We start from the raw sequence: 12,837 nt of genomic DNA, 5'->3' as shown, positions 1-12,837 counted from the left end.
CAGAAACTCAACTGACTCTAAGAGACTTTTGGAGAGATCACTTTAATATCCTCAATTGTGTAAACCTTATAGGTAAGGCTTGGAAGGGAGTGACTAAGAGGACCTTGAACTATGCTTGAAAGAAACTGTGGCCAGAATGTGTAGACCAAAGGGATTTTGAAGGGTTTGAGGCTAACCCTGAGAATCCTATGCCAGTTGAGGAATCCATTATTGCATTGGGAAAGTCCTTGGGGTTGGAGGTTAGTGGGGATGATGTGGAAGAGTTGGTGGAGGAGGACAATGAAGAACTAACCACTGATGAGCTGATAGATCAACTTCAACAGCAAGAGGCCAGACCTGAGGAAACTGGTTCAGAGGAGGGGAGAGAGAAATTGAAGAAATTGCCTACTACAAAGATTAAGGAAATCTGTGCAAAGTGGCTGAAAGTGCAAACCTTCATGGATGAAAATCACCCTCACACAGCTATTGCAAGCTGTGCTGGTGACTATTACACTGACAATGTTGTGAAACACTTTAGGGAAGTCATAAAGGAACGAGAGGTACAGGCCACTATGGACAGATATGTTGTGCGGCAGAACTCCAGTGACTCTGAAGCTGGTCCTAGTGGCATTAAAAGAAGAAGGGAAGTAACCCCAGAAAAGGACTTGACACCTCAAGTCTTAATGGAAGGGGATTCCCTTTCTAAACACTAACACTCTCTCCTCCTCCCATCCCATCAATCATCACCAGATCTTCAATAAAAGTAAGTGTCATGTAATTGTGCATGCCTTTTTCAGTTTGTGTGTATTAAAATTAATATTTCATGTGGTAAAAATTTTTTTTTTTCATACTTTGGGGTGTCTTGCACGGATTAATTTGATTTCCATTATTTCTTATAGGGAAAATTCATTCGCATAACGATAATTTCGCATAACAATGAGCTTTCTTGCACGGATTAATATCACTATGCGGGGGTCCACTGTACTTTCATACATTCCCTTCTTTGCCTCCATAGATAATGTTTTTTGACTCCACATATACCTCAATGCACCACTCACCTTTTTTCCCTCATCAATTCTATGATTAACCTCATCCTTCATAAATCCATGTACCGACACATCAACTCCCAAGTATCTGAAAACATTCACTTCTTCCATACTCCTCCTTCCCAATTTGATATCCAATTTTTCTTTATTTAAATCATTTGATACCCTCATCACCTTACTCTTTTCTATGTTCACTTTCAACTTTCTACCTTTACACACACTCCCAAACTCATCCACTAACCTTTGCAATTTTTCTTTAGAATCTCCCATAAGCACAGTATCATCAGCAAAAAGTAACTGTGTCAATTCCCATTTTGTATTTAATTCCCCATAATTTAATCCCACCCCTCTCCCGAACACCCTAACATTTACTTCTTTTACAACCCCATCTATAAATATATTAAACAACCATGGTGACATTACACATCCCTGTCTAAGACCTACTTTTACCGGGAAGTAGTCTCCCTCTCTTCTACACACCCTAACCTGAGCCTCACTATCCTCATAAAAACTCTTTACAGCATTTAATAACTTACCACCTATTCCATATACTTGCAACATCTGCCACATTGCTCCCCTATCCACTCTATCATATGCCTTTTCTAAATCCATAAATGCAATAAAAACTTCCCTACCTTTATCTAAATACTGTTCACATATATGCTTCAATGTAAACACTTGATCTACACATCCCCTACCCACTCTGAAACCTCCTTGCTCATCTGCAATCCTACATTTATTTATTTATTTATTTATTTATTTAATAATTTGAACATACATACAGAGGTACAAAAAAATACAGGTAATAGCAGGATGCCTAAGCCACTTGTATGCATAGCATTATGGGCAGGCTTAAAATTAACTTAAGATTAACTAAGCAATGATGTAATCAGTGATAAAACATTATTGTAAACAGATAACAATAAAGCACAAATGAGTATTACAAAGACAGGTCATATGGTTGCATGTATTGCTGTACATTCAGTAGAATGGAGTATTCTGTTAGGTAGTGCATTTAAAAAATAACAAAGTTAGATTGGGTCTTAGGTTTAACATTTATGTGATATAATTGTGAGAAACATTTAAGATATACAATTTATAAGGTTCAGTTATTCAGTATTTATTTGGTTTTGGGTGAGTAAGTGATCTTTGAGAAGAGACTTGAATTTATAAACAGGTAGTGTTTCTTTTATATTTACAGGTAATGGATTCTAGATTTTAGGGCCTTTTATATGCATTGAGTTTTTGCATAGCATGAGATGGACACGAGGAACATCAAAGAGTGATCTGTGCCTTGTGTTATGGTCATGTGTTCTGTTGAGGTTGGCAAGATGTTTGAGGGGAGGGTTAATATCAGAGTTAAGTGTTCTATGTATGTAATAGGTGCAGTAATAAGTATGGATGTTTTGTATGGTGAGTAGGTTTAGTGTCTTACCTCAAATTCTTTCAATTATAACCCTACCGTACACTTTTCCTGGTATACTCAGTAAACTTATTCCTCTGTAATTTTTACAATCTCTTTTGTCCCCCTTCCCTTTATATAAAGGGATTATACACACTCTCCGCCAATCCCTAGGTACCTTCCCCTCTCTCATACATTTATTAAACAAAAGTACCACCCACTCCAACACTATATCCCCCCCTGCTTTTAACATTTGTCATGATCCCATCAGTTCCAGCTGCTTTACCCCCTTTCATTCTATGTAATGCCTCACGTACCTCCCCCACACTCACATTCTGCTCTTCTTCACTCCTAAAAGATGGTATATCTCCCTGGCCAGTGCATGAAATTACCGCCTCCCTTTCTTCCTCAACATTTAAAAGTTCCTCAAAATATTCTCGCCATCTACCCAATACCTCCATCTCCCCATCTACTAACTCCCCTACTCTGTTTTTAACTGACAAATCCATATGTTCCTTAGGCTTTCTTAACTTGTTTAACTCACTCCAAAATTTTTTCTTATTTTCATTAAAATTTCTTGACAGTGCCTCTCCCACTCTATCATCCGCTCTCCTTTTGCACTCTCTCACCACTCTCTTCACCTTTCTTTTACTCTCCATATACTCTGCTCTTCTTATAACACTTCTGCTTTGTAAAAACCTCTCATAAGCTAACTTTTTCTCTTTTATCACACCTGTTACCTCATCATTCCACCAAAGGTAGAAAGTTGAAAGTAAACAGAAAAGAGTAAGGTGATGAGGGAATCAAATGATTTAGATAAAGAAAACTTGGATATCAAATTGGGGAGGAGGAGTATGGAAGAAGTGAATGTTTTCAGATATTTGGGAGTGACGTGTCGGCGGATGGATTTATGAAGGATGAGGTTAATCATGGAATTGATGAGGGAAAAAAGGTGAGTGGTGCATTCAGGTATATGTGGAGACAAAAAATATTATCTATGGAGGCAAAGAAGGAAATGTATGAGAGTATAGTAGTACCAACGCTCTTATATGGGTGTGAAGCTTGGGTTGTAAGTGCTGCAGCAAGGAGGTGGTTGGAGGCAGTGATGTCCTGTGTCGTGTAAATATTATGCAGAAAATTTGGAGTGTGGAAATTAGGAGAAGGTGTGGTTAAGAGAGAATGGATCAAAGTAGAATGACATGGAGAACATATAAATCTGTAGGGAAAGGAAGGTGGGGTAGGGGTAGTCCTTGAAAAGGTTGGAAGGAAGGGGTAAAGGAGGTTTTGTGGTCGAGGGGCTTGGACTTCCAGCAAGCGTGCATGAGCGTGTTCGATAGAAGTGAATGGAGACGAATGGTATTTCGGACCTGACGAGCTGTTGGAGTGTGAGCAGAGTAATATTTAGTGAAGGGATTCAGGGAAAACGGTTATTTTTATATAGCTGGACTTGAGTCCTGGAAATGGGAAGTACAATGCCTGCACTCTAAAGAAGGGATTTGGGATATTGGCGGTTTGGAGGGATGTGCTGCGTATCTTTATACATACTGTATATGCTTCTAAGCTGTTGTATTCTGGGCACCTCAGCAAAAACAGTGATTATGTGTGAGTGAGGCGAAAGTGTTGAATGATGATGAAAGTATTTTCTTTTTGGGGATTTTCTTTCTTTTTGGGTCACCCTGCCTCAGTCGGAGATGGCCAACTTGTTTACATATATATATATATATATATATATATATATATATATATATATATATATATATATATATATATATATATATATATATATATATATATTTTTTTTTTTTTTTTTTTTTTTTTTTTTTTTTTTTTTTTTTTTTTTTCAACAAGTCGGTCGTCTCCCACCGAGGCAGGGTGACCCAAAAAAAGAAAGAAAATCCCCAAAAAGAAAATACTTTCATCATCATTCAACACTTTCACCACACTCACACATTATCACTGCTTTTGCAGAGGTGCTCAGAATATAACAGTTTAGAAGCATATACGTATAGAGATACACAACATATCCCTCCAAACTGCCAATATCCCAAACCCCTCCTTTAAAGTGCAGGCATTGTACTTCCCATTTCCAGGACTCAAGTCCGACTATATGAAAATAACCGGTTTCCCTGAATCCCTTCAATAAATATTACCCTGCTCACACTCCAACAGATCGTCAGGTCCCAAGTATCATTCGTCTCCATTCACTCCTATCTAACACGCTCATGCACGCTTGCTGGAAGTCCAAGCCCCTCACCCACAAAACCTCCTTTACCCCCTCTTTCCAACCCTTTCGAGGACGACCCCTACCCCTCTTTCCTTCCCCTATAGATTTATATGCTTTCCATGTCATTCTACTTTGATCCATTCTCTCTAAATGACCAAACCACCTCAACAACCCCTCTTCTGCCCTCTGACTAATGCTTTTATTAACTCCACACCTTCTCCTAATTTCCACACTCCGAATTTTCTGCATAATATTTACACCACACATTGCCCTTAGACAGGACATCTCCACTGCCTCCAACCGTCTCCTCGCTGCTGCATTTACCACCCAAGCTTCACATCCATATAAGAGTGTTGGTACTACTATACTTTCATACATTCCCTTCTTTGCCTCCATAGATAACGTTTTTTGACTCCACATATACCTCAACGCACCACTCACCTTTTTTCCCTCATCAATTCTATGATTAACCTCATCCTTCATAAATCCATCCGCCGACACGTCAACTCCCAAGTATCTGAAAACATTCACTTCTTCCATACTCCTCCTCCCCAATTTGATATCCAATTTTTCTTTATCTAAATCATTTGATACCCTCATCACCTTACTCTTTTCTATGTTCACTTTCAACTTTCTACCTTTACACACATTCTCAAACTCATCCACTAACCTTTGCAATTTTTCTTTAGAATCTCCCATAAGCACAGTATCATCAGCAAAAAGTAACTGTGTCAATTCCCATTTTGAATTTGATTCCCCATAATTTAATCCCACCCCTCTCCCGAACACCCTAGCATTTACTTCTTTTACAACCCCATCTATAAATATATTAAACAACCATGGTGACATTACACATCCCTGTCTAAGACCTACTTTTACCGGGAAGTATTCTCCCTCTTTTCTACACACCCTAACCTGAGCCTCACTATCCTCATAAAAGCTCTTTACAGCATTTATTAACTTACCACCTATTCCATATACTTGCAACATCTGCCACATTGCTCCTCTATCCACTCTATCATATGCCTTTTCTAAATCCATAAATGCAATAAAAACTTCCCTACCTTTATCTAAATACTGTTCACATATATGCTTCAATGTAAACACTTGATCTACACATCCCCTACCCACTCTGAAACCTCCTTGTTCGTCCGCAATTCTACATTCTGTCTTACCTCTAATTCTTTCAATTATAACCCTACCGTATACTTTTCCTGGTATACTCAGTAAACTTTTTTTTTTTTTTTTTTTTTTTATTATCACACCGGCCGATTCCCACCAAGGCAGGGTGGCCCGAAAAAGAAAAACTTTCACCATCATTCACTCCATCACTGTCTTGCCAGAAGGGTGCTTTACACTACAGTTTTTAAACTGCAACATTAACACCCCTCCTTCAGAGTGCAGGCACTGTACTTCCCATCTCCAGGACTCAAGTCCGGCCTGCCGGTTTCCCTGAATCCCTTCATAAATGTTACTTTGCTCACACTCCAACAGCACGTCAAGTATTAAAAACCATTTGTCTCCATTCACTCCTATCAAACACGCTCACGCATGCCTGCTGGAAGTCCAAGCCCCTCGCACACAAAACCTCCTTTACCCCCTCCCTCCAACCCTTCCTAGGCCGACCCCTACCCCGCCTTCCTTCCACTACAGACTGATACACTCTTGAAGTCATTCTGTTTCGCTCCATTCTCTCTACATGTCCGAACCACCTCAACAACCCTTCCTCAGCCCTCTGGACAAACTTATTCCTCTATAATTTTTACAATCTCTTTTGTCCCCTTTCCCTTTATATAAAGGGACTATACATGCTCTCCGCCAATCCCTAGGTACCTTCCCCTCTTTCAAACATTTATTAAACAAAAGTACCAACCACTCCAACACTATATCCCCCCCTGCTTTTAACATTTCTGTCATGATCCCATCAGTTCCAGCTGCTTTACCCCCTTTCATTTTACGTAATGCCTCACTTACCTCCACCACACTTACAGTCTGCTCTTCTTCACTCCTAAAAGATGGTATACCTCCCTGGCCAGTGCATGAAATTAACGCCTCCCTTTCTTCCTTAACATTTAAAAGTTCCTCAAAATATTCTCGCCATCTACCTAATACCTCCCTCTCCCCATCTACTAACTCCCCTACTCTGTTTTTAACTGACAAATCCATACTTTCCCTAGGCTTTCTTAACTTGTTTAACTCACTCCAAAATTTTTTCTTATTTTCATTAAAATTTCTTGACAGTGCCTCTCCCACTCTTTCATCTGCTCTCCTTTTGCACTCTCTCACCACTCTCTTCACCTTTCTTTTACTCTCCATATACTCTGCTCTTCTTATAGCACTTCTGCTTTGTAAAAACCTCTCGTAAGCTACCTTTTTCTCTTTTATCACACCCTTTACTTCATCATTCCACCAATCACTCCTCTTTCCTCCTGCCCCCACCCTCCTATAACCACAAACTTCTGCCCCACATTCTAATACTGCATTTTTAAAACTATTCCAACCCTCTTCAACCCCCCCACTACTCATCTTTGCACTAGCCCACCTTTCTGCCAATAGTCGCTTATATCTCGCCCTAACTTCCTCCTCCCTTAGTTTATACACTTTCACCTCCCTCTTACTTGTTGTTGCCACCTTCCTCTTTTCCCATCTACCTCTTACTCTAACTGTAGCTACAACTAAATAATGATCCGATATATCAGTTGCCCCTCTATAAACATGTACATCCTGGAGCCTACCCATCAACCTTTTATCCACCAATACATAATCTAACAAACTACTTTCATTACGTGCTACATCATACCTTGTATATTTATTTATCCTCTTTTTCATAAAATATGTATTACTTATTACCAAATTTCTTTCTACACATAGCTCAATTAAAGGCTCCCCATTTACATTTACCCCTGGCACCCCAAAATTACCTACTACTCCCTCCATAACATTTTTACCCACTTTAGCATTGAAATCCCCAACCACCATTACTCTCACACTTGATTCAAAACTCCCCACGCATTCACTCAACATTTCCCAGAATCTCTCTCTCTCCTCTACACTTCTCTCTTCTCCAGGTGCATACACGCTTACTATAACCCACTTTTCACATCCAATCTTTATTTTACTCCACATAATCCTTGAATTTATACATTTGTAGTCCCTCTTTTCCTGCCATAGCTTATCCTTCAACATTATTGCTACTCCTTCTTTAGCTCTAACTCTATTTGAAACCCCTGACCTAATCCCATTTATTCCTCTCCATTGAAACTCTCCCACCCCCTTCAGCTTTGTTTCACTTAAAGCCAGGACATCCAGTTTCTTCTCATTCATAACATCCACAATCATCTCTTTCTTATCATTTGCACAACATCCACGCACATTCAGACTTCCCACTTTGACAATTTTCTTCTTCTTATTCTTTTTAGTAATCTTTACAGGAAAAGGGGTTACTAGCCCATTGTTCCCGGCATTTTAGTTGACTTTTACAACACGCATGGCTTACGGAGGAAAGATTCTTATTCCACTTCCCCATGGATATAAAAGGAAAAGTAATAAGACCAAGAACTATTAAGATAAAATCAAAGAAAACTCAGATGAGTGTGTATAAATAAACGTGTCCATGTATGTGTAGTGTGACCTAAGTGTAAGTAGAAGTAGCAAGACGTACCTGTAATCTTGCATATTTATGAGACAGACAAAAGACACCAGCAATCCTACCATCATGTAAAACAATTACAGGCTTACGTTTTACACTCACTTGGCAGGACGGTAGTACCTCCCTGGGTGGTTGCTGTCTACCAACCTACTACATAAATATATATATATATATATATATATAAATATATATATATATATATATATATACATATATATATATATATATATATCTTTCTTTCTTTCAACACACCGGCCGTATCCCACCGAGGCGGGGTGGCCCAAAAGGAAAAACGAAAGTTTCTCCTTTTACATTTAGTAATATATACAGGAGAAGAGGTTACTAGCCCCTTGCTCCCGGCATTTTAGTTGCCTCTTACAACACGCATGGCTTACGGAGGAAGAATTCTGTTCCACTTCCCCATGGAGATAAGAGGAAATAAACAAGAATAAGAACTAGAAAGAAAATAGAAGAAAACCCAGAGGGGTGTGTATATATGTGCTTGTACATGTATGTGTAGTGTGACCTAAGTGTAAGTAGAAGTAGCAAGACGTACCTGAAATCTTGCATGTTCATGAGACAGAAAAAAGGACACCAGCAATCCTACCATCATGTAAAACAATTACAGGCTTTCGTTTTACACTCACTTGGCAGGACGGTAGTACCTCCCTGGGCGGTTGCTGTCTACCAACCTACTACATAAATATATATATATATATATATATATATACATATATATATATATATATATATATATATATATATATATATATATATATATATATATATATTATATATAAATATATATTTTTTTTTCTTTTATTTTTTTTCCAACAAGTCGGCCGTCTCCCACCGAGGCAGGGTGACCCAAAAAAAAGAAAGAAAATCCCCAAAAAGAAAATACTTTCATCATCATTCAACACTTTCGCCTCACTCACACATAATCACTGTTTTTGCAGAGGTGCTCAGAATACAACAGTTTAGAAGCATATATGTATAGAGATACACAACATATCCCTCCAAACTGCCAATATCCCAAACCCCTCCTTTAAAGTGCAGGCATTGTACTTCCCATTTCCAGGACTCAAGTCCGACTATATGAAAATAACCGGTTTCCCTGAATCCCTTCACTAAATATTACCCTGCTCACACTCCAACAGATCGTCAGGTCCCAAGTATCATTCGTCTCCATTCACTCCTATCTAACACTCTCACGCACGCTTGCTGGAAGTCCAAGCCCCTCACCCACAAAACCTCCTTTACCCCTTCTTTCCAACCCTTTCGAGGACGACCCCTACCCCTCTTTCCTTCCCCTATAGATTTATATGCTTTCCATGTCATTCTACTTTGATCCATTCTCTCTAAATGACCAAACCACCTCAACAACCCCTCTTCTGTCCTCTGACTAATGCTTTTATTAACTCCACACCTTCTCCTAATTTCCACACTCCGAATTTTCTGCATAATATTTGCACCACACATTGCCCTTAGACAGGACATCTCCACTGCCTCCAACCGTCTCCTCGCTGCTGCATTTACCACCCAAGCTTCACATCCATATAAGAGTGTTGGTACTACTATACTTTCATACATTCCCTTCTTTGCCTCCATAGATAACGTTTTTTGACTCCACATATACCTCAACGCACCACTCACCTTTTTTCCCTCATCAATTCTATGATTAACCTCATCCTTCATAAATCCATCCGCCGACACGTCAACTCCCAAGTATCTGAAAACATTCACTTCTTCCATACTCCTCCTCCCCAATTTGATATCCAATTTTTCTTTATCTAAATCATTTCATACCCTCATCACCTTACTCTTTTCTATGTTCACTTTCAACTTTCTACCTTTACACACATTCTCAAACTCATCCACTAACCTTTGTAATTTTTCTTTAGAATCTCCCATAAGCACAGTATCATCAGCAAACAGTAACTGTGTCAATTCCCATTTTGAATTTGATTCCCCATAATTTAATCCCACCCCTCTCCCGAACACCCTAGCATTTACTTCTTTTACAACCCCATCTATAAATATATTAAACAACCATGGTGACATTACACATCCCTGTCTAAGACCTACTTTTACCGGGAAGTATTCTCCCTCTCTTCTACACACCCTAACCTGAGCCTCACTATCCTCATAAAAGCTCTTTACAGCATTTAGTAACTTACCACCTATTCCATATACTTGCAACATCTGCCACATTGCTCCTCTATCCACTCTATCATATGCCTTTTCTAAATCCATAAATGCAATAAAAACTTCCCTACCTTTATCTAAATACTGTTCACATATATGTTTCAATGTAAACACTTGATCTACACATCCCCTACCCACTCTGAAGCCTCCTTGCTCGTCCGCAATTCTACATTCTGTCTTACCTCTAATTCTTTCAATTATAACCCTACCATATACTTTTCCTGGTATACTCAGTAAACTTATTCCTCTATAATTTTTACAATCTCTTTTGTCCCCTTTCCCTTTATATAAAGGGACTATACATGCTCTCCGCCAATCCCTAGGTACCTTCCCCTCTTTCATACATTTATTAAACAAAAGTACCAACCACTCCAACACTATATCCCCCCCTGCTTTTAACATTTCTGTCATGATCCCATCAGTTCCAGCTGCTTTACCCCCTTTCATTCTACGTAATGCCTCACGTACCTCCACCACACTTACATTCTGCTCTTTTTCACTCCTAAAAGATGGTATACCTCCCTGGCCAGTGCATGAAATTACCGCCTCCCTTTCTTCCTTAACATTTAAAAGTTCCTCAAAATATTCTCGCCATCTACCTAATACCTCCCTCTCCCCATCTACTAACTCCCCTACTCTGTTTTTAACTGACAAATCCATACTTTCCCTAGGCTTTCTTAACTTGTTTAACTCACTCCAAAATTTTTTCTTATTTTCATAAAAATTTCTTGACAGTGCCTCTCCCACTCTTTCATCTGCTCTCCTTTTGCACTCTCTCACCACTCTCTTCACCTTTCTTTTACTCTCCATATACTCTGCTCTTCTTATAACACTTCTGCTTTGTAAAAACCTCTCGTAAGCTACCTTTTTCTCTTTTATCACACCCTTTACTTCATCATTCCACCAATCACTCCTCTTTCCTCCTGCCCCCACCCTCCTATAACCACAAACTTCTGCCCCACATTCTAATACTGCATTTTTAAAACTATTCCAACCCTCTTCAACCCCCCCACTACTCATCTTTGCACTAGCCCACCTTTCTGCCAATAGTCGCTTATATCTCGCCCGAACTTCCTCCTCCCTTAGTTTATACACTTTCACCTCCCTCTTACTTGTTGTTGCCACCTTCCTGTTTTCCCATCTACCTCTTACTCTAACTGTAGCTACAACTAAATAATGATCCGATATATCAGTTGCCCCTCTATAAACATGTACATCCTGGAGCCTACCCATCAACCTTTTATCCACCAATACATAATCTAACAAACTACTTTCATTACGTGCTACATCATACCTTGTATATTTATTTATCCTCTTTTTCATAAAATATGTATTACTTATTACCAAATTTCTTTCTACACATAGCTCAATTAAAGGCTCCCTATTTACATTTACCCCTGGCACCCCAAAATTACCTACTACTCCCTCCATAACATTTTTACCCACTTTAGCATTGAAATCCCCAACCACCATTACTCTCACACTTGATTCAAAACTCCCCACGCATTCACTCAACATTTCCCAGAATCTCTCTCTCTCCTCTACACTTCTCTCTTCTCCAGGTGCATACACGCTTACTATAACCCACTTTTCACATCCAATCTTTATTTTACTCCACATAATCCTTGAATTTATACATTTGTAGTCCCTCTTTTCCTGCCATAGCTTATCCTTCAACATTATTGCTACTCCTTCTTTAGCTCTAACTCTATTTGAAACCCCTGACCTAATCCCATTTATTCCTCTCCATTGAAACTCTCCCACCCCCTTCAGCTTTGTTTCACTTAAAGCCAGGACATCCAGTTTCTTCTCATTCATAACATCCACAATCATCTCTTTCTTATCATTTGCACAACATCCACGCACATTCAGACTTCCCACTTTGACAATTTTCTTCTTCTTATTCTTTTTAGTAATCTTTACAGGAAAAGGGGTTACTAGCCCATTGTTCCCGGCATTTTAGTTGACTTTTACAACACGCATGGCTTACGGAGGAAAGATTCTTATTCCACTTCCCCATGGATATAAAAGGAAAAGTAATAAGACCAAGAACTATTAAGATAAAATCAAAGAAAACTCAGATGAGTGTGTATAAATAAACGTGTACATGTATGTGTAGTGTGACCTAAGTGTAAGTAGAAGTAGCAAGACGTACCTGTAATCTTGCATATTTATGAGACAGACAAAAGACACCAGCAATCCTACCATCATGTAAAACAATTACAGGCTTTCGTTTTACACTCACTTGGCAGGACGGTAGTACCTCCCTGGGTGGTTGCTGTCTACCAACCTACTACCTATATATATATATATATATATATATATATAT

General features: G+C 39.0%; 1 protein-coding gene across 2 annotated transcripts in view; it reads left to right on the top strand.

Moving 5' to 3' along the window:
- The window catches only part of LOC128698674 (MAM and LDL-receptor class A domain-containing protein 1), a 696,795-nt gene that overhangs the window by 586,187 nt on the left and 97,771 nt on the right, over window positions 1-12,837 (top strand). The gene's annotated exons all lie outside the window — the stretch shown is intronic.

This window comes from Cherax quadricarinatus, chromosome 14, assembly GCF_038502225.1.
Source record: "Cherax quadricarinatus isolate ZL_2023a chromosome 14, ASM3850222v1, whole genome shotgun sequence".
NCBI classification, from domain to species: Eukaryota; Metazoa; Arthropoda; class Malacostraca; order Decapoda; family Parastacidae; genus Cherax; species Cherax quadricarinatus.
The sequence above is the reverse complement of the archived record's forward strand: the minus strand, read 5'-3'. Positions and strand labels throughout refer to the sequence as shown.